At 42.2% G+C, this 23,230-nt stretch overlaps 1 protein-coding gene across 7 annotated transcripts in view; it reads left to right on the top strand.

Moving 5' to 3' along the window:
* The window catches only part of klhl29 (kelch-like family member 29), a 399,100-nt gene that overhangs the window by 50,935 nt on the left and 324,935 nt on the right, over positions 1–23,230 (top strand). The gene's annotated exons all lie outside the window — the stretch shown is intronic.

Here is a 23,230-nt window from a genome sequence, read left to right on the forward strand (position 1 = left end):
ATTCCTGTGAAGGTGCCCATGTATGTGCTGCCCTGGTCCTTCTGTGGTGGTTGCAGTGATCTGATAGGTGTGGTCCAAAGAAGCTTGGTGAATTTTTGCCATGCATCTTGTAGATGGTGCACACTGCTGTTCTGAGTGTTAGTTGTGAAGGGAGTGAATGTTTATGGATGTGGTGCCAATGAAGTGGGCTGCTTTTTCCTGCTTGGTATCAAGCTTCTTGTGTTTTTGGAACAGTCATTGTGCAGCCAAGTGGTGAGTTTTCCATCACACTGCTAACTTGTGCCTTGTAGATCGTGATTAGACTTTAGAGAGTTAAATTATTCATTGCAGGATTCTTAGTATTTATCCTGCTCATCTGGCCACAGTATTTATGATTAGTCCAGTTTAGTTCAGATTCTGATCAATGGTAATGCTCCTGGATGTTGATTTGTGGTGAATTCATTAATTATCACACCATTGAATTTCAAGGGGAGATGGTTGGATTCTCTCTTGTTGGAGATGGTCATTGATCACTATCTGTGTGCTATCCATGTTGCTTATTATTTGTCAGCCCAAACGTGAACATTGTCCATTAAACATGGACAGCTTCAATATACGAGGAGTTGTGAACAGTGTTGAACATTGTGCAATCAATGAACATCCCCACCTCTGACCTTGTGATGGATAAGCAGCTGAAGATGGTTGGTCCTAGGACAGAATACTGAGCAACTCCTGCAGAGATGTCCTGGAGCTAAGATGAGTGACGTCCAACAGTCAGTGAATTTGTTTTTGTGTTCCAGGTATAACTTTAACAAGCAAAGGGCGTTCCACTAATGTGTGTGTGTGTGTGTGTGTGTGTGTGTGTGTGTGGTCACCTAACCATACGTTTTATGTTAACCCATTCGCTCTGCCCCTACAGTATGTATCAATCAAGGAACGTTATTCCTTAGTTATACTTTGAAGTGTGTATGTGTGTTTACAATTACCATGTTACAACCAAACAGTGGCAGAGAATAATTGACCACTTACAACTCTGTTTACCAGATGTCATCAACCAAACTCCCCTCTGACCGCCATCCCTTTTTATATCCATCATGGCACCTGTGCCAAGTCCTGCTTCTCCAGTGAAATGCTTTAAAGTCATAACCTAATTAATTCACATTATCTAATATCTTGGGATCCAGAACCCTACAATAAATGGTTGAGTTGTAATCCGTCTTATACTCCTCCATCATCCTGATTAGTTGAGGAAATCAAATTTATTTTATTTCAACTTGCCACCTTTTTTGTCATAGCATTCTTCAATTTACAATCATGTTTGATCACCTTATGATTTAGTCTTAGCACTGACCCTGTTAAACTAGTGTTCAGAACTGTAATGGCAGTTTGGCACCAGCATCCCTTATGTTCTATTATTATTTAGGTTGCACTATTTTTAAGGTGTTTCAGAATTGAGCATTAGTCATCAGGACTATAGGAATACTTATGAAATGGTAGACCTAACCAGTTAGAACTTCCACTCTGACTATGATGTTGAATCCTTCAGTAGGGTAACAGTTGACAGTTAATAGCTGCTAAGAGGACTAAGTTAAAGCTTTAAAAAAGTATCTTGCACTTAGCACCAATTCATTTTGCCCTTTTAGCTGTTTGAATTGGACTTGGTTAAAATGTTGTTTTTTTTTCTTTTCAAAAACTGGGTAAATTGTAACTTTAAGAAATCATGCACTAGAATCCCCTTGAAGTATGTCATAACGCTGTTACCCATTTTAAGAGAAAAATCACATGTCGACCTCCTACAGAGGGAGTTCCAAGGGGGTTTCCTGGTTCTGTTCATTTACATTCCCAGCAGAGCAGTTATTGTTGTAAAAGTAAACTGCAGCAGAGGCCCAGAAGCTTCCAAAGGCAGTCCACCTACCCTCCGCAGGAGCAGGCTGGGAAGTAAACAATGCTTGAATCTCTCATGTCAACACATGTCTGAGCAAGTTTTTAATTGAACTTGTTCATAATGATCAAAGCTGAAGCAACAACTTTGACAACTGCAGAGAATGGCACCAAGCTAGTGAGGAAGGGCACACAATGCCTGTCCACAACACAAACTCCCATGTTGGACAAGAGGGTAGAGTCGGATGTTTGGGTCAATACTACTCAAAACCGTTCTTTGTGCTACATGTAAGGAGTTGCAGCTGGCTTTTGGCTTCCATCTCGGCCACCTCCAGATTGAGGAATGGTGCTGCAAAAGCATTCTGCATCCTGTGCTGGTGTCAGCAAGGTAGTTGTCACACCAAGGACAATGCAAACACTCAAAGCTGGCAACTGCATTTTTCTTTTGTAAGGGAATACATTTTCGTGCTTTGACTGTTCATTTGATGAATAGTTTGCCTCTCCGGTTATTCTCCAGAATAAAACCAGGATTCATGAGAAGAATATTTTGCCTCTGTGCTATTCTTTAATGTTGTCATGCTTAGTAGCGGAAATAATTTTTTTTTTCTCTGGGATTCTAATTTCTCAGTTAGCATGTAAAAATTGTAATCCCATGTTCAATAACCTTTAATATGATGTGGTACCCTACTGTGCACTTGGTCGCTTGATATTTGTATTAAAATTATTGAGAAATAATCTGACCACCTTTACGATTAGCTATTAAAATAACTCAATCGAAGCAAGGGGATACTGGTCAAGTTATCCTTTATTTACATGTGGAAAGATCTCAACGCTGATCTGGCTTCCTCAGAGTCAGCTCCAAGTGTCAGGATATCTGACAATATTGTTTATAGCTGTCAGCCAGGGCTCCCTGATTGAATGAGATTAGCAGCGTCAGTAAGGAAACTCCTATTCTTTAATGTCCACTTGCGTGACCTCATTAGAATCGCTGCAGTTATTTTAAAAGAAATCACAAGTGCATTTGAACATTTTTTCAGTGTATAGCAGACAATTATATTTTTGTCTGTAATACCTTTGGGGGAAAAAAGTTAGAAAACACATCCCAGCCAACCTCAAAAGAAGTTTTTATATTTGGTTATAGTGCATTACGGTATATTCTTATTCCCCACCCCAAAGATTATTAACATTTTTATATAACTTATGTAGATCATAATTGGGGTTTTAACTCAGAGTCATAGTGATATAGAGTATGGAAACAGACACTTCAGTCTAACTCAACTATGCTGACCAGATATCCTAGGTTAATCTAGTCCTATTTGCCAACACTTGGCCCATATCCCTCTGAACCCTTCCTATTCATATACCCATCCAGATGCTTTTTAAATGTTGTAATTGTACCAGCCTCCACCACTTCTTCTGGCAGCTCATTCCATACACGCACCACCCTCTGCATGAAAAAGCTACCCCTTGGGTCCCTGATAAATCTTTCCCCTCTCTTTAAACTTATGCCCTCTAGTTTTGAATTCCCCCAACCTGGTGAAAAGACCTTGTCTGTTTATCCTAGGATGAGTAGGATTTTATAAGCCCCTATAGGGCCACCCCTCAGCCTCCGCTCCAGGGAAAATAGCCCCAGCTGATTCGGCCTCTCCTATAGCTCAAACCCTCTAATCCTGGCAACATCCTTGTAAATCTTTTCTGAAGCTTTCAAGTTTCACTACATTCTTCCTACAGCAGGAAGACCAGAAATGAATGCAATATTCCAAAAGTGGCCTAACCAATATCCTGTACAGCCACCTCCCAACTCCTATACCCAATGGACTGACCAACACACTCTTCAAGTGGCTGTTTCTCAGCCTACCCTCAGTTTATTTTGGTGGTCTCTCTCTGTCATATATTATGTAGCAGTTCAGAGTTAGTGGAGCTAAGGTCACTATGCGGCTCATTTATCTCTGTATTCGACCCCGTTATTATATGATTTGAAGATAACTCATCAGGAGCGGTCACCTGAATGCTCTTGTGCAATTCCAGAACTAGTCAGCAAAAGTTGCATAAGAAAACTTGGAATTCCCAAATGCACTGCTGTGTTCCCCACCCCGGTGACCTTTGTGGGAGGGGGGGGGGGGGCTGTTCAGTGTCTGGTGTCTAGATGGGATCAGAGAAGAGAAAAGAAAATCACTTCCAGAAAAAAACTTTTTGGCCTGAACTGTGTAAATTAGATCCAACAAATATCTAAAATCTCTGGTCTAGTCCCTAGTCTTGTAGTAATTGTTGACAGCTATTAATATAGGATTGTCATAAATTATCAATAAAATGTAAAATGCCAGATAATGGGGAGGGAACTGAAAGGCTGCAATCCAGTCAGTGCTAGATCACACGCATGGCTAAAGCTCCCAATTTTATTACTGTGTTTTCCTCTCCCCTACCTCACCTACTAAACATCTGTTTGATATGGAAACTGTCACTTTTTTGGATCATGAATAATGTGAAGGGTGCTACAAGGCTCTAATCCAAGCAATGGGGATGTTTTTTAAGCAAAAAGCATGCCAGAAACTCCTCTTTATTTCAGTAGACTTCGAATTTCCTCCAACCAACCAACCAAACATCTGTTTGGAATAGACTGTTAAACTAGTGAACCGTGTTGTTCAAAGTCTTCTGTAAATGCTGAGTACAATCAAGAGAATTTATGCCTGTACTAAGGAGTAAGGTAGTTATTCACATAAGAGTACAACAATATGTTGTGCTGAATAAACCTTATGATGTGCAAAAATGCCTGAGTGGGGTTGGAAATTGCTGATAATGTAATTGTATCATTTGCATTTTTCTTAGCAAAGCGCTTCAATCTAATTTAGGTTCAGGGTGCTCCAGATTTTTTTCCCCTCCATTTAATGACCACCATCCATATTTCACACACACACACACACACACACACACACACACACACACACACACACACACACACACACACACACACACACACACTCTACCTAAATTATTCTTCTTTGTTGTCTTGTTTGTAACAAAGTAGAATGACGTGATTTAGGATGTTTAAAACCATTTTGTCAGATCTCCTGTTGCGCGTTCGGCAGATTTGCCTCGAACTATTCACACAAAGGCGGTCATGTCAGAGGCATCAATGCCAGAAATATTCAAGACGCTTGACCTGTATCTTCTTATTCGGCTGTGACATGATCAGTGCAGTGCAACTGAAGATTTCCAGTAATGGACTGGGAACTGTGCAGCATTTTTGTGGCTCAGCTGGAAGGTCTTAATTTTGGAAATTTTTAGGGTATTCGCTGCAAATCATTAGATGTTACTCCTGTTAAGCAGCTCCAGTATCATCAGCCGCTCACTGTGTGCAGAATTCTGCACATATGCTTAAGTAGGCCTGTAATGAGCTCTGCTTTGTGTGATTTAGACAACAATATAACCAGATTGTGTCAGGTGAGGCTCTGATTTCATGGTGCTGATGCAGCCCTTGCTGAGCATGTAGTGCATCTGATTCTCTGACCATGTCAGAGGTAAAGGCCAAAAACAGATGTGCATACAGACATCTGCCTGGAGGCAAGACTCTCTCTGTCAGCAGCAGTGTGCCATACAATTACTTAACTCCTGCACTCTCCGTTCAGACTAATCTCAAAATCATTTATTTTTCTCTTTTTTTTTGGTCTGCTGGGAATCATAATCTTGCCAGCCACTTATTTCTGCACCCTACCCCACTTCTGGACATCATGAGTTGGGTTATTTCCAAATTGAAGAGCTCTTTCATGTGAAATTGTATTGGCCTAACCAAGAGCAGACTGGGGTTGGGCTGAGTCTATTCAAAGGTGGAGGGCAAATTCCCCCAAAGCATACACAAAGCCGAAGAATTCAGTTTTCAAATTATATAGTCTGACAACGTATTCAGAGCTCCAAGCATGCATAGACCGTTAGAAATTCATAATGGGCTTGCGGTTTCAGATGTTTATCCAAATTTTTAATATCACAAAATAATTATTCCTCTGCTCTATGCAAATCACTGAATTGCCTGCTAGATTACTGTCCGTCCAGCAGCATGTAGCTAAAATGAGTCTAATCTTTTGGTAAACAAATTCAAAATTAAACAAAGCAATGAACTGAAAGCCCCCCTAAAACCTTTTGATGCTAAAATAAGTGAATTAATTCAAAACTGAAGAATGCAAAGTGGTGTACAAAATTAATTCCACACCTTTTTTATAAACTAGAGCAGCAGAATGCAGGCCAGATTTCCATGGAGATTCCAGGGAGATTTAAATGATCTTTAAAAATCATGCTATTTTCCTCAAAGGCTCAAAAATGAAGACAGTACACACTGTAAAATACAAATATGCAAACAGGAAAGATGTCAGATTACAAACCAGTGTACACTGAGTAAGTTGACTTCAAACATCAGTATAATGGATGAGACTTGCCTCTCAGCTGTGAGAATAGAACATTATTCAGGAATTTTGCTCCTGATCGCTATCTGTCAGTAATTGCTGCAAGTGGATGTTTGTGAATGTGGCCATCAAATGAGATCAGGGTTGAATGTGGCTTCACATGCCTTCCTCCAAATTGAAATTACCTGCCAGTGCTTTCTGTCAAAACCGTGGAAAATAATGAGGTTCTGGGAACATTGGCATTGTTGTTCAGCATGCATTTGAATTGAAAAGGACATGATAGCAAACAAGTAATTATTATAACTTTCTGAACAAAATTACCCATATTCTACTATGCATATCGTTCATACATTTCTGCTACTGAAAACTCCCCTTACTTTCAAGTTCTCCTCACACAAATGGACTAACAAGCCTTGGTATGAATAAAATTTGACTGTAAATGCTGTGGGATTTTATTTCTAATAACAATATCTCTTTTTGTTCTCCCTCTCTCTCTGCCCCCTCCCCACCTCTTTCTTTCTCTTCCTCTCTCCTGTTTTCCTTCTCTCACTCTCTCTCGTGTGCTCTCTCACTCCCCCTCTGCCATCTCGCTTGCTCTCTCTTCCTCTGACTCTCCCTTTTTCTGTTTTCACATCTCCATTCCCCAAACATGACAAAGGTTTCTGTGTTGACAGTCTGTCACCGGTTTTGAGGAGATAGGGAATGCAGATTAAAGTGGCCATTGGAGGGGCAACTTTTTGTTTTGCTTCTATTCTCCCTGCCTAAGATTTTTTGTAAAATGTGAACAGTTTTTATTTGCTTAGTTGCTAGATGCTACTGTCATATGAGACTTTGAGGTACTGTAATGAGGTTCAATTTCAGAAGTTGGAACAATTCAGGATTAATTACAGTGAGATAGAGCTTCTCTGAAATATTACAGAAACCAATCCCAATTTAATTAACTCCCACATTAATGTTGCGACAAAAATCAAATAGAGCTCAGCAGCACATTGGCTTATAAGAATTTGAAAGCAGCTGTCTTGTGTTGAGGATGATTAATTATTAGTTGAAATCTGCTTTGTTGCTCTGTTGTAATTATTCTTGTTTGCAACCAGTTTGTTATATTAAAGCTACTGTTTGAGAGGACTAAGTGAATAGATTTACAGGAGCGCATTGCATAGAAGGCTCTGCAGAACTGAGCTGGCAATTACAAAGAAACTTTGAGAAAATATTGAAATGAATGCTATTAATTTGTCTGTCACTGAGTTCCTGTAAATATTTGAACTTTTACATCTGAAGTTCTACACCATTTTCAAATACAAGGTAATTTCAAAATTCACATTTTAGATTGTGGAAACTGGTTCCTGACACCATCTTTTGGCAGCTCAAAGTATTAACAGGTGTCTTGGCACTTGAGATCAAATCAAAGGTCACAGATCAGGGTTAGTTAAAATGTAGTGAAATGGAAAGAAGGATTGTGGTGAGCTTGTTCATGCTTTTTAGTATTCCGCATCTACTGTCAAGTTTCATTGGCATCTCATACAGTCGTAGAAATGTATGGCAAGGAAACAGAACCTTTTGATCCAACTTGTCCTAATTTTAATGTAGTCCCATTTGCCAGCACTTGGCCTATATTCCGCTACACCCTTCCTATTCAAATACCCACTAGATGCCTTTTAAATGTTGTAATTGTTTCTGCCTCCACTACTTCCTCTGTACTGCTTTATTGCCTTATTAAGAGCAGCTTGGACGTACAAAACTTGATTATTGCTTTAATAAAAGATGTGCTATCAAAGGTTTACACCTTTCACTCAGAACAGACAGAAAATTCAAAGAGAACAACAACTTATACAGCAGGATTGCCAATCAGGTGCTGATTGGCCAGAGTCCACTTGCCAACCATTGTGTTGCCATGGTTAGTATACCAGGGATTGAAACTTTATTGCTGGAACAGCACAGCAGGTCAGGCAGCATCCAGGGAACAGGAGATTCGACGTTTCGGGCACAGGCCCTTCTTCAGGAATTCCACAGAAGGGCCTGTGCCCGAAACGTCGAATCTCCTGTTCCCTGGATGCTGCCTGACCTGCTGTGCTGTTCCAGCAATAAAGTTTCAACTTTGATCTCCAGCATCTGCAGACCTCACTTTCTCCTCCTAGTATACCAGGGAGCACTGTCTTCCAAGCTTTTAATAAAAAGGCATAATTCCTGCACAAATTCCATGCAAAAACCTGGCCAAGACTGTTATTTTGACAAATCTAATGAGGCTAATAGGTACAACAACATTTGAGGAGCAGACAGCCTGATACATGCAGAAATAAAAAGGTGCTATCTGTGTTCCATTATTAACATCATTTTACTTGCCTGCTGTACCAACAGCTTTATGCTATCCCACTACCTACTTCACTGTTGAAATACATTGAATGGCATTATGTTGCTGTACAGAAATGGACTAAACCCACTATAAATGTTGCCCTTTTAATTGTAAGTAACTTATTTAGTGATGTGGCCTTTGTTAATCCTTTCAACCCCCACTGGCACTAAAAGTTAAAAAGGACATGAGGCTGTGCATGCATCTGGGTAGTCTAAGTATGTGGGTAAAGGTCTGATAAATGTGAGAATGTGCAGTTGTCCACTTTGACAGAATTTTTTAAAATCTTGGTGTCCAAATGGTGAAAGATTACAGAGCTTTAAGATGCAAAGGGATCTGCATGCAAAGGAAATTGATAAATATTATACTCTGATGCAAGAAGTAGATAGGAAAGTTCATAGATTGTTATCATTTGTTGGGAGGGGAATTGAGTATCTAAGTAGGCTATGTTTCAGTTATACAGAGCATTGGTCAGATCACACTGGATAACTCTGTACAGTAAGATCTTCTTAGTTAAAGAAAACATAATGCATTGGAAGCAGTTAGGGTCATAGTCTTAGAGTCCTACATCATGGAAAAAGACCCTTTGATCCAGCCAATCCATGCTGACCCTAATCCCAAACTAAACTAGTCCAACTTGACTCTGCGCCCATATCCCATCCAAACATTTATTTTTCCATGTACTTATCCAAATATTTTAAACTCTCTGTAATTGTACCAATATCCACCATTTCCTCAAAGTTCATTCTATGCATGAACCACTCTGTTTAAAAAGAAAATTGCCCTTCATGTCTTTTTTTAAATCTTTCTTTCTCTTACTTTAAAAGTATGCCCCTAGTCTTGAAATCCCCCACCCCCTCAGGGAAAAGATGCAGATGAAGTTTACCAGACTAATAGCAGGAGTATGGAGATAGTGAGAATTGCAGATGCTGGAGAAACCCCAGATTAGAACCTGAAACATCAACTCCCCTCCTCCTCTGATGTTGCTTGGCCTGCTGTGATTTTCCCAGCTCCACTCTTTTTTTTTTTAATCCACTCTAATACCAGGAATAGTCATTTTTCCATCTAAAGGAAATCTTAGACAGGCCAGGCTTGAATTTATTGAAGTTAGGAAGAGCAAGAGGCTGAATATGATGAAAACCTCAACGACGTTGAGGGAACTTCACAGGCTGCATGTGGAAAGGATGTTTCCTGTTGTGAATCAAGAATTCTTTAGAATCAAGAACTAGGGATCTCTATTTTAACATAAAGGGTCACCCATTTCAAGACCGGTGAGGTGAGAATTTGTTTCCATGAAAATGGAGTCTTTGGAACTGTCTTCCTGAAAAGGCAGTGGAAACGGAATCCTTGAATGTTTGAGAACGAGAGTGAAAGGTTATCAGGGATGGCAGTAATCCGATCCTATTGAATGGTAGAGGCTAAAGGAGCAAATGAACCTATTCCTGTCCCTAACTGATGTGCCTATGGAATCTCACTTCGTAGTTTAATTGTTGGAGATTCTCAACATTAGAGTCATAGAGATGTACAGCATGGAAACAGACCCTTCGGTCCAACCCGTCCATGCCGACTAGATATCCCAACTCAATCTAGTCCCACCTGCCAGCACCCGGCCCATATCCCTCCAAACTCTTCCTATTCATATACTCATCCAAATGCCTTTTAAATGTTGCAATTGTACCAGCCTCTATCACTTCCTCTGGCAGTTCATTCCATACACATAACACCCTCTGTGTGAAAAAGTTGCCCCTTAGGTCTCTTTTATATCTTTCCCTTCTCACCCTAAACCTCTGCCCTCTAGTTCTGGACTCCCCGACCCCAGGGAAAAGACTTTGTCTATTTACCCTATCCATGCCCCATATAATTTTGTAAACCTCTATAAGGTCACCCCTCAGCCTCTGACGCTCCAGGGAAAACAGCTCCAGCCTGTTCAGCCTCTCCCTGTAGCTCAAATCCTCCAATCCTGGCAACATCCTTGTAAATCTTTTCTGAACCCTTTCAAGTTTCACAACATCTTTTCAATAGGAAGGAGACCAGAATTGTATGCATTGGTTAGGCCACTGTTGGAACAATGTCCTGTACAGCCGCAACATGACCTCCCAACTCCTGTACTCAATACTCTGACCAATAAAAGACAGCATACCAAAGACTGCCTTCACTATCCTATCTACCTGCGACTCCACTTTCAAGGAGCTATGAACCTGCACTCCAAGGTCTCTTTGTATAGCGACACTCCCTAGGACCTTACCATTAAGTGTATAAGTCCTGCTAAGATTTGCTTTCCCAAAATGCAGCACCTCGCAATTATCTGAATTAAATTTCATCTGCCACTTCTCAGCCCATTGACCCATATGATCAAGATCCTATCATAATCTGAGGTAACCTTCTTTGCTGTCCACTATGCCTCCAATTTTGGTGTCATCTGCAAACTTACTAACTGTACTTCTTATGCTTGCATCCAAATATGTAAATGACAAATGTAAATGACAAAAAGTAGAGGACCCAGCACCAATCCTTGTGGCACTCCACTGGTCACAGGCCTCCAGTCTGAAAAACAGCCCTCCACCACCACCCTCTGTCTTCTACCTTTGAGCCAGTTCTGTATCCAAATGGCTAGTTCTGCCTGTATTCCATGAGATCTAACCTTGCTAACCAGTCTCCCATCGGGAACCTTGTTGAACGCCTTACTGAAGTCCATATAGATATAATTTTATTTTCTTGTTTTTACTATCTGTCCCTTTTATCAGACCCTCAGCTACTCAAATAACTGCCTCCCGTTTTGATTTCTCCTTCTGTACCTGATTTGATGTTGAATTCACCACCTCTTCTAATTTATAATTTCCTCTTGGCTGTTCCAATATTCATTTCTCAATTCTTTAACCTGATTTGTTAAGGGGATGTACACTTGTTCTTTTTGCATTCTGCTCATTCTCCGTTATCCCATTTTGGGCTGAAGAGTGCAAGGAAAGCTGAGGTAACAGTAGAAGCAATTTGAAGTCCTGTCTCCTTTTCTTTCAGAATATGTGACAAATGGAGTGCTGCTGATATTGACCAGATGTTTGGAGCTGTTGGGTTTTGTAATTGCAATAGATTTCGTAAAGAAACACTCTTTATATACTGGAAACTATAGGGCAATATATCACAACACATTGTTATCATTTCCTTACTATTGATGTATAGCTATCCTGTTATATACCAGTTACCAACTGTAACACAAATAGAGTTTGTCACATTTTAAACTACATTTTTTTTATCAAGATTGCAGTTGAAACTATCTTTTCTCTCGCACTAATGTTTTCACCAGCTGCTATGTTTGATAAAATATTAAAGTGTTTTGGGGAGATGGTGGTGTAATGGTAATGTCAGCATAATCGTAATCTGGAAACTGTGTTCAGTGTTGTTCTGAGACTTGGGTTTAAAACCCACCATGGAAGATTGGTGAAATTTGAATCCAACAAAAATTCTGGAATTAAAAGCTAGTCTAAAGGCGTCTAATCATTGTTGATTTTGTCATTAAAAGCCCATGTGTTTCCCGGCAGCCCCCTGGTTCCTGAAGGTTCCCTATAATACATTCGTGCTGCAGTAAACTGCGGGTAACTGAAACCATGGGAAATGATTCCTGAATATGGGGGTCGCCCTGTAGGTTTTTTTTTTGATCATGTGTACTATAATAAAAAGTCATTAGAATTACAGTTTATCACGATAATGCTATTTTTAGTGAAACCAAAGCCTCAAAATGACTGTGTTAACATTAATGAACAAGATGTTCTTCATCTTTCCACTGTTTTAGTTATTATTTATTTGCTAATTTAATCGTTCATCCACTTCAATTTATTAATATTTCTAACAGTAATTTCTGAGCTTGGAATCTTGAAGGATATCTTTCAAGATCTACATTTACCATGCCATGCCATCCTGACTCCACTCTCCCTTTATAAATATTATTCTTTGTTCTAGTTCTTCAGCATCACTATTGAAGTTGGCCAGTTTTCCACTGATCAGTTGTATCAAATATATTCGTCTATGTCAACTATCAATTGTATGTAATATCCAAAACGTTGGCTTAAACTCCGTATGGGGTGGGGGGGGGGGTGTAGATGATGCAGGACAAGAGCAAAGGTATATGCTAAACAATTTGGGACTCTACTCATTGAAGAATGAGAGGTGATCTACTTGAAACACTGGATTCTTCAGATACTTGACAGGGTAAATGCCAAGAGGATATTTCTCATTGTGGAAAAGTGTGCTCCACGATTCAATAAGAACCATGGTTAACCTTTTTGTGGACTCCGGCTGCATTTACCCACCCATTCACAATGACCCTTAATTCCTTTACTGTTCAAAAATATATCTATCTTTGCCTTAAAAACATTTACTGAGGCAGCATCAACTGCTTCACTGGGCAGGGAATTCCACAGATTCACAACCCTTTGGGTGAAGAAGTTCCTCCTCAGCTCCATCCTAAATCTGCATCCCCTTTAATTTGAGGCTATGCCCCCAGTTTCCGTTTCACCCACCAGTGAAAATAACCTCTTAATTTCTATCCTATCTATTCCCCTCATAATTTAAATGTTTCTATACGATCCCACCTCATTCTTCTAAATTCCAGTGAATACAGTGCCAGCCTTCTTAATCTCTCGTCATAAAGCAATCTTCTCCATTCTGGAATCAACCCAGTGAACCTCCTTTGAACCCCTTCTGGCCCCAGTGCATCTATTTCTCACATAAGGAGACCAAAGTTGTTTGCAGTACACCAGGTGTGGCCTCATCAGCACCCTGTACAGCTGCAGCATAACTTACCTGTTTTTAAACTCCATCCCTCTAGCAATGAAGGACAATGTTCCATTTGCCGCCCTAATTACCCACTGCACCTGCAAACCAACTTTTTGCGGTTTCATGAGCAAGGTCACCCAGGTCCCTCTGCACAGCACCATGCTGCAAATTTTCACCATTTAAATAACACTCCGTTTTGCTGTTATTCCTACCAAAATGGATGACCTCGTAATTTACCAATTTTGCACTCCCATCTGCCAGACCTTTTTGCCCAGAGCGCATAGCCTCAGAATTAATGGGAACCAAATTAAGACTGAGATGAGGAAGAATTTCTTCTGAGGATTGAGTCTTTGGAGCTCCTTGCTGTGGGGGATAGAGTTCTGGGTATATTAAGGCAGAGGTAGATTCTTGGTCTGTAGGGGAAACCAGGATTACAGGGTAAGGATAGAGCAGGCTAGAGGAGCTGAGCAGTCTACTCCTATACTTATTTCTTATGGCCTAAACTTTTTAATTTTCTGAAATGCTATCCTGGTTGAATTAGCATAATACCTCCTGCTGGGTTTCATATTGGATCAAAGGCCTGAGCAGAGTTTGCCCCTCAGATAACTGTCAAAGGTATATCAGAGCTCATTTACAAATATTGGATCCAAGCAGTCATTTGTAGAGCAGAAATTGAAGTCACAGGTTTCCAAACTTCTGTGGAGAAGTGTTGTTAAGTTACGTGAATGAATCTTTTTTTTTAATGCTGTTGCCTCACCTAGATGTGGTCCTGTGCTTCTGAACTGCTGAGGTTTTCGAGGGGGCAAATGATTGTTAACAGCTCTGAGGCTGACCGGCTGATCAAGAACAGGGGTGCCCAGTGTTGCGGAGATTTGTGACATGTAAAAGTGGAAGTTTGGACAAAAAGCTACATGGTGATGGTGATAGTGAAATTTTAATAGGCAACCTTTCATTACTCTATCCTGTGTCTAGCCTTTCCATTTGCTGTGGCCACTTTGAAGATCCTTTGTTTTCCTTAAGATCATGTAATCATGTGCATTCAGGTTTAGGCCAGAACAGAGCCCACATGTCTGGTGTCTGGTTTCCATTCCTGCCAACCCCCGACCTCCTGAGTTTCTCCAGCATTTCATGCTTCAGACTAAACTGGTGATCTCCAAAGCAATTAAGTTTATAACCTATGCATTATTTTTAGTTGGTTTAAAAAAATGCCACAAGATGGATGTGTTGCACATTTACAGAATAATTCTGTTTTGGATTATTTTGATTGAGCCATAGTCTTGAGTGAGTGGACATATGCTTGGCCGATGAAGCATAAAGTGGATAAATGTGAGGTTGAGGCAAAAACAGGAAGACAGATTACTATCTGAATGGCAGTAAATTGGGAAAGAGGGCAGTGCAGTGAGACCATGAGGATGAAGGGCTTTTGCCTGAAACATCAATTTTCCTGCTCCTGGGATGCTGCCTGACCTGCTGTGCTTTTCCAGCACCACTCTAATCTTGACTGAAAAGGCTGATTGGCCTATTCCTGCTCCTGCTCCTATTTTCAAAGTTTCCACTTAGTTTGCAATTGCTTGGAGCCTTTTTCGAACTCGGTTGAGCGCCAAGAAATCATTTTCTCTCGGAAGTAGTGAAGCAGTGCATTGAGTATTGTTCTTTGAGGGCTGATATCTTGCTCAAGGCTTCTGCTTTCACTGTTTGGTGCTAGAGTGAGTGAATGGGATGTTACATCTGAAGCCAGACACGACATTATTTAGAAAATAATAATAACTTTTTTTTTTAATGAGGACTATGGGGATTGTTTGTGATTCTGTTTTCTCTGCAGATGACTGAAATTATAATTAAATTCAATAAAGTGAAAAAGGATATTATAATATGGCTGCACACATTTTTCAATAAAACTTCCATATACCATTTGTACACCAAAATTTTTGTTTATTTTGTTAACCTGTTGACTTGTAAAATACTGCAGATGCTGTAAATCTGAAATTGAAACAGAAAATGCTGGAGAAACTCAGCAGAGAGAGAAAGCAGGGTTAACATCTGGGATTTTCCACTGGTCAGACGGTCATTATTCTGTTAAAGAAGAGAGGTGTACACTCCGTGGCAATGGCCAAGAAATCTGAGATTTTGCTGGGCAATTTTTCTAAACCCAGAAACTCTAAAAGCCTCCATTCAAGCCGGACTATTTGGAAGATTCTGATGAAATTCAGTAAAGTTCGTTACCAAGAAGTTATACAGTTGAATAGATTAACTCCTGAGTAACTATTCAACGGAGTGCATACTTATTGCACACGGCCCAAGTAAACCTCCCCCAGACCCTTTTCCTGGTGGACCAGACATGACAAACCTCCAGCGTTGAGAGTGTGTTGCTGGGAAAGCACAGCAGGTCAGGCAGCATCCAAGGAGCAGGAAACTTGACGTTTTGGGCCAGAGCCCTCCTTCAGGAAAACCTCCCAGTCTCCCCACACCCCCTGCCATTTCCAAAGTAATCCCCCAAGCCCCAACACCAGATGGGACCCAACACCCTGACCCTTCACACCAGCAGAGCAGAACACCCACTCTCCCCAAATCCCCAACAGCCTTGACTTTTTTTTCCCCTAATTACCTTCACTTACCTGACCCCCTTGCCACTTTGTACCCGAGAATCCCACTCACTTGGCCACCTACCCACTTCTTGCTTGGCATCTCATCCGCGTGGGTTTGAACTCCTGCCCAACTAGCATCCTACCCCCCTACCAATCTGACATCCTTTTCCTACCCAGCTGGTACCTTACTTTGCTAATCCCCTCCCCTCCCCTCCTAGCACCTTAACATCACACTTACTTCTAATGCTTTGTTTGACGACTGCTCTGAACGTAGCTGTCATGAGGGCTCTAGTCCAGAATATGACAGCCAGATGCTGTACAAAGGAGCTGTAGTTTGCCTTCCCCTGACAGTTTTGTGCTCTCACGACTCCTTTGTTAGGTCCATGCCCCCCACCAGCCCTCACCCCACTTCCGGCACCTTCCCCTGACACCACATAAAGTGCAAGACCTGCGCCCACACCTCCCACCTCCCCTCCATCCAAGGCTCCAAAGGATCTTTCCACATCCAACTAAGAATTACCTGTACTTCCACAAATGTCACCTACTGTATCTGTTGCACCCAATGTGGTCTCCACTATATCAGGGAGACAGGCTGCCAACTTGCAGATCATTTGAGAACATCTGAGGTACCCGCACCAACCAATCCCATTTCCCAAGGGGAGCACTTTAACTCCCCCTCCCACGCTGCCAAAGATGTGCAGGTCCTGGCCTCCTTCATCACCAAACCTGAACGATCCGACGCCTGGAGGGAGAACACCTCATCTTTCACCTTGGAACCTTGCAACCACACTGGATTAATGTGGATTTCAACAAGTTCCTCATTTCCCCTCACTTCCCATCTTATCCCAATCCCAAGCCTCCAACTTGGCACTGCCCTGACCTGTCCATCACCACCTTTTTCCCATCTATCTGCTCCACCCTCCTCTCTGACCTATCACTTTTACCCCTACCTTCATCTACCTATCACATTCCCAGGTACCTTTTTTCCCCCCCCCCCCAGACCCACTCCCTTCCTGTTTATCTCTCAGTCCCCTGGCCCACAAGTCTTGTCCCTGATGAAGGGCTTATGCCCGAATGTCGATTCTCCCGCTTCTCGGATGCTGCCTGACCTGCTTTTCCAGCGCCCAATTCTCAACTACCAAAGAGCTGTCAGAATAGAAGTATTGGCATTTCTAACAGACCCCTGATTTAGAATCTCTTCTGAGTAATACAGAGCTCTCTTCTTTCATAAAGGTTGCCACTCCTTCGAAAATCCAATCCACTGGTTCAAGTCCAATGCTTCTGCTTCAGAACTGGAGTCATTGAGTTCAGTGTTAACTTACTTTCTTTCCTCTCTGTACCTCTGGCAGCAAACGTGGAGAGTTTCTTGAACTTCCTGTTCTTGCTTCCAAACGGGTGTCTGTGTGATTGCCGTATCCTAAATGGGTGAATCAAAGGACAAGGGACTGGCTTTTCAAAGAACAATACAGCACAGGAACAGGCCCTTTGGTCCTCCAAGCCCGCACCAACACACTTTGCCCTTCCATACTAATACTGTGTTCACTTACCAGATCCATATCTCTCTATTCCCTTCCTATTCATGTATTTAGATTAGATTACAGTGTGGAAACAGGCCCTTCGACCCAACAAGTCTACACCGACCCGCCGAAGTGCAACCCACCCATACCCCTACATTTACCCCTTACCTAACACTACGGGCAATTTAGCATGGCCAATTCACCTGAGCTGCACATCTTTGGACTGTGGGAGGAAACCGGAGCACCCGGAGGAAACCCACGCAGACACGGGGAGAACGTGCAAACTCCACACAGTCAGTTGCCTGAGGCGGGAATTGAACCCGGGTCTCTGGTGCTGTGAGGCAGCAGTGCTAACCACTGTGCCACCATGCCGCCCATTTGTCCAGGTGCCTCTTAACTGCTGCTGTTGTGGCTGCTTCCACCACCTCCTCTGTCAGTGAGTTCCAGGCACTCACCACCCTTTTTTTTGTGAAAAACTTCCCTCGCATGGCTCTTTTAAACTCCACCCCCCCCCCCCCCCCCAAACACACCTTAACCTGTGTCCTCTACTGGGGTTGGGGGGGTGGGGTGGGTTGACCTATCCACCCTGGGAAAAAGCCTTATACATTCCACTCTCGCCATATCATCTTATATATTTCTATCAGGTCACCCCTCAATCTCTGGTGTTCCATTGAAAACAAACCCAGTCCATCTAACCTTGCTTCATAACTAAAATCCCCCATATCAGGCAACATCCTGGTAAACTCTTTTCTGGACCGTCTCCAAAAGCATCCACGTCCTTCTGGTCACCACATGACCAGAACTCTACACAATATTCCAAGTGTGGCCGAACTAAAATTCAATAAAGCGGCAGCATCACTTGCTTATCCTTATACTCCATGCCCTTCCAGTGAAGGGAAGCTTGCCATAAGCCTGCCTTATTAGTGATCTACTGTGCTGCCACCTTCAGTGATCTATGGACTGCACACCCAGATCCCTCTGCATATCAGATTACTGAGGGTTCTGCCATTCACTGTATAATCACCACCTGTACTTTTCAAATGTCCCATGACCAGTAGATAGGACTGAATGCAAAAGTTTGGTCTGCATGTTTCTGACAAGTTCAATGTTTGTCAGTAGGGAAAAGGGAATGGGTGTGAAACACGGGCCCAGACACACCGGGACAAATGCACAGGTGCATACGTGTACACACACACAGACTGTTTGAATTTCGTGCTAAGTTCAAATACATTTCTGTTGGCTCTTCCAAAAGCCACAATTTGGTATAAAAGCTATGAATGCTGCTGCAGTGGAGGTAAGGTCAGAATAGCTGTCATGACCTGAAGTTTCTTTTTAAAATTCCCTGCTCAATAAACTTCAAAGAAATGTGTGCTGCGGCTGTCAAAGTTTTAATAATCGCCCTTCTGATTTAATATGAGCATCATCTGGTAAGGCCAACACTTCATTGCTCCTCCTTAACTGCACTGGAAAAGGTAGAGGTTGGGAGCTGCTTTCATGAACTACTACAATCAGGATAGATACTTGTAATCAAATTGGAAGAAAAAGTGGGTGATTTGGAAGGTTCAGCACAGGTTTCTAAAGTGGAAATCATGGTAACTAAACTTTTTTGTTTTGATGAGTTAACAGAAATAATCGATGAAGGTAACACTGCTGTGGTATCCATGGATTTCCAGAAGGTGTTTCATCCATTTGCCATGTAACAGACTTGAGGAAAGTCATGGGTCAGTAACTTCTCCGATATATATTTGGCTGAGTGATAGGAATCCAAGAGTAACAGTCTGCAGATATTGTTTGGGCTGGAGAAAGGCTTGTAGTGGAGTTCCACAGGGTTTGGTGTTGGAATCTTTGCTTTTACTGATTATATATAAATGATTTGGATGTCTGTGTGCAGTGCTAAATGATCCCCTTCTTTGCCATTATAATTCCATGATTCTGTAGGGACATCCACATTGCTGTTAGGAAGGGAGTTCCAGGATTTTAACTCTGACACTAATTTGGTAAGTGAGGAACATTTAGAATGGAGTCCCCAAAGTGTGGAAGCAGGCCATTGGCCAGTCAAGTCCATACAGATCTTCCAAAGAGTAGCATGGTGGCTCAGTGGTTAGCACTGCTGCCTCACACGACGCCAGGGACTTGGGTTTGATTCCAGCCTCTGGTGACTGTGCAAACTCCACACAGACATTCTGCCCATGTCTGAGTGGGTTCCCTCCAGGTGCCCTGATTTTCTCCCACAGTCCAGAGATGTGCAGGTCAGGTAAATTGGCCATGCTAAATTGTCCACCGTGCTCAGGGATGTGTAGGTTGGTAGCATTAGTCAGGGGTTAAATGTAGGGGAATGGGTTTGGGTGGGTTACTCGTTGGGCTGAATGGCCTGTTTCCACACTGTTGGGATTCTATGATCATTCCACCCAGATCTACTCCATTACCCTACCCCTGCATTTCCCAGGGCAAATCCCCCTAGTCTATGCATCCCTGGAGACTATGGACAATTTCCCATGCAAACTCCACACACAGTCGCCTGAGTCTGGAATCGAACCTGGGTCCCCGGTGCTGTGAGGCAGCAGTGTTAACCACTGAGCCACCGTACCACCCTTTTACATGACATTCTCTTGACTTTTGTCATAGATGATGGACGGACTTTGAGTCGACAGAAGTTGAATTACTAGCTGCTTAATTCTTTGCATCTGACCTACTCTTGGAACCACAGTAGTTACATGGTTGGTTGAGTTCATTTTCTAGTCAATGGTAACTGCCAGAATATTGATAATGTGACTTTCAGCAATGGTAAAACAATCAATGTCAAGGGGAAAAGGTTAGAATTTCTTGTGTTTGAGATAGTGGTGTTTAGGTGTGAATGTTACTTGGCGCCGAGAGTGTGGAATCCTGATGAAGGGCTTTTGCCCAAAACATCGATTCTCCTGCCCCTCGGATGCTTCCTGACCAGCTGTGTTTTTCCAGCACCAAATTCTCGACTCTGATCTCCAGCATCTGCAGTCCTTGCTTTCTCTTTCTTGAATGTTACTTGGCACTTGTCAACAAAGGCCTGGACATTGCTGCATTTGGACATGGACTGCTCGAGTATTTGAGGAGTCACGAATGGTTTTGAACATTGTGCAATCTTCAGTGAAAAATCCCAGTCTTATGATGGGAAGGTTATTGATGAAGCAGCTGAAGGTGGTTGGGCCTTGGGTCTTGGACATTATGCTGAGGAACTTGTGGGAGCGTTAACCTTCAGTAACCTCAACCATCTTTGTGCCAGGTATGACTCCAAAAAATAGAGCATTTGCTTTTTTTCTGATTGCCGCTGACTTCAGCTCTTTGATGCCACATTTGGCCAAATGCGGCCTGAATGTCAAGGGGTGTCACTGTTTGGATTCCAACGTATTGCTTATGATTAGACCAAGCTGTTGTAAGGTCAGGGGATAAGTGGCCTTGGCAGAACACAAGCTAATCATCAATGAGCATCATCTTGTTTTAATTGACAAGTATAAGTTAGAAGAGAAACATCTTGCTGTGCCATTTCCGTGATGTGCAATTATGTCAGCAATCTGTTCTGAGTTCACAGTTTGATTTAATAGTTTAAATAGTTTAAAGAGTGGTGTTGGAAAAGCGCAGCAGGTCAGGCAGCATCCAAGGAGCAGGACAGTCAGCAGTTTGGGCATTCCTGATGAAGGGCATATGCCCGAAATGTTGACTCTGATCTCCAGTATCTGCACTCCTCCTTTCTGACAGCTTAATGAGTCTGTTAAAGGATAAACTGCTTTTGATGTGGGGGCCTCAAAGGATGACTTTGCTTTTATCCAAGAATACCAATTTGAACTTAAAAATATTTGATTGGTCTTCATGAGTGGGAGTCCTTTTCCATTATCGACTAAGTGAGTGACATTGCTATAGAAATTATTAGAACTGTATTTGTTTCCACCTCTACATGACTACAGAGGTCTCCCTAAAGTGGGAGTCGGCATAAAAAATATTTGAAATGAGAGGGGGAGGTGAGGGGGTATGACTGGTGAAGGCTACAGGGTCGAATAATTTCTAAAACAACTGGAACAGAGAACTGAGTCAGGCCTTTCTGATCAGCCCAGCTGGTGATCTAGCATTGCCTCTGAGGCCTGTGGGTTCAATTTAATCCTACACTCCCCTCCAGACTCGAGCTATCCATCTTGGTAGCTGACATCTACTTTAGGGTAATACATGTGCTCACTGTGCAGTTGCACAACATTGTAAATGGGGAATTATGTTCCAGTAGAGCATCTTAAGCTCGCCAGGAAGTAGTTATGTAAGCCCGATCTAAAATTTGGCTGCTATCCAGAACTTTGATGGAATTTGTATGAGTTTGATCAAGTTTTGGATAGACATGAATTGCAGCCGAGAGAATTATTCAATGGAATAACCAATAATGAGATAATGTATATTAAGTACAAATCGTATTTTTTTTTTGTCCCCATGGTAAAATTTGTAGTAAAGTAGGTGAACTGATCAGTGGCTTGAATCTAACACAGTGGCATACGTAACCGGGATAGAGTAATGTTGCAATTGGCTGAATACAATTTGAAGTCCATCCTGGCCTGTTCTCAAATTGGTGCCACACGGGTCTGTCATGTCCAGCCCTCTTGATTAGTTTGCCAAATTTGCCAGCCAGCGGTTTTGCTGTTGATTTGGCAATCGACTCCAACAGGAGCATACGTACCTGTTGATATTTAAAAGCTGTCTCCACATGTTAAAGGGGGAGGTACGTCGTGACTGCAGACAAATGGAAAGCAATACAGAAGAAGCTTCAAGAGCCTCAACCAATTTGTTGGAGCTCTGTGTTGAGGAGGTCAGCAGGAGGAGGGTGTGCCTTTCCCATTTAAGCAGCAAGTCAATATCTCGCTCAAGTTGCTCCTCTACACGGAATGTGGGCAGCCAGTAATGACTGTTTTTCCAACTACTTTAACTAGCCTAACCACTCATACCTGACATATCATTGAATGCCATTACAATTGCCAATTTCTGCACCCCCCCCAGCCCATACTCTAGTTAAATACTCATCAGAAAGCTAACTGAACATGCCCTGTGCTGCTAAAATGATTCTGACAGAGGGAATTCACCTTGAACATCCACCACTTCCCTTATCAAAATATCGTCTGTGCAGGACGCACTGCCACACATGCTAAGGTCTTGGCAGTTCGCCCCTTCCTTGAACCAGGTCTGTTATCACCACAACATCATAATTCCACATGTCAATCTGTGACTTTCATTCCAAATCTTATTAATTACAACCCATGGATTCATATCCATGTAGAGTAGTAGTTACACAGTCCTCATTGCTTTCTCTCTTACTCCAACTCCACCGAGGGAACTTAGTTGTGTCTATTTTCTACTTGTCCCCAGCGTTTTGCTTACCCTGGTCTGACATCCTAATATTCTCCCCTGGTTCCCATAAAACTGTTAAGTTAATTTGAACCTTTCCCCAAACAGCACTCCACTCCACTCCACAAAGAGCTCAGTCCCAGCTGGGTACCAATGCAACCTATCCAGATTATGCAGGGGCTATTTCCACAGAGCATTTGTCCCAGGGTCCTAAAGCCCTCCCACCATCCTTCTTGCCACACACTCCCTCATCTGCGTAACCTTTCCATTTCTGTACGCTTGCATGTGGCTCTGGGAGTATGCTGCTTTTGAGGTGCTACTTTACTTTAGCTCTCGAAATTCCAGTTGCAGAACTGTATCCCCGTCCCTAGCTACGTCATTAATATCGATGTGTACCATGAGCTC

Source organism: Chiloscyllium plagiosum, unplaced genomic scaffold (assembly GCF_037043375.1).
Source record: "Chiloscyllium plagiosum isolate Xiang-an unplaced genomic scaffold, Cpla_swu_hap1 HiC_scaffold_3, whole genome shotgun sequence".
NCBI lineage: Eukaryota > Metazoa > Chordata > Chondrichthyes > Orectolobiformes > Hemiscylliidae > Chiloscyllium > Chiloscyllium plagiosum.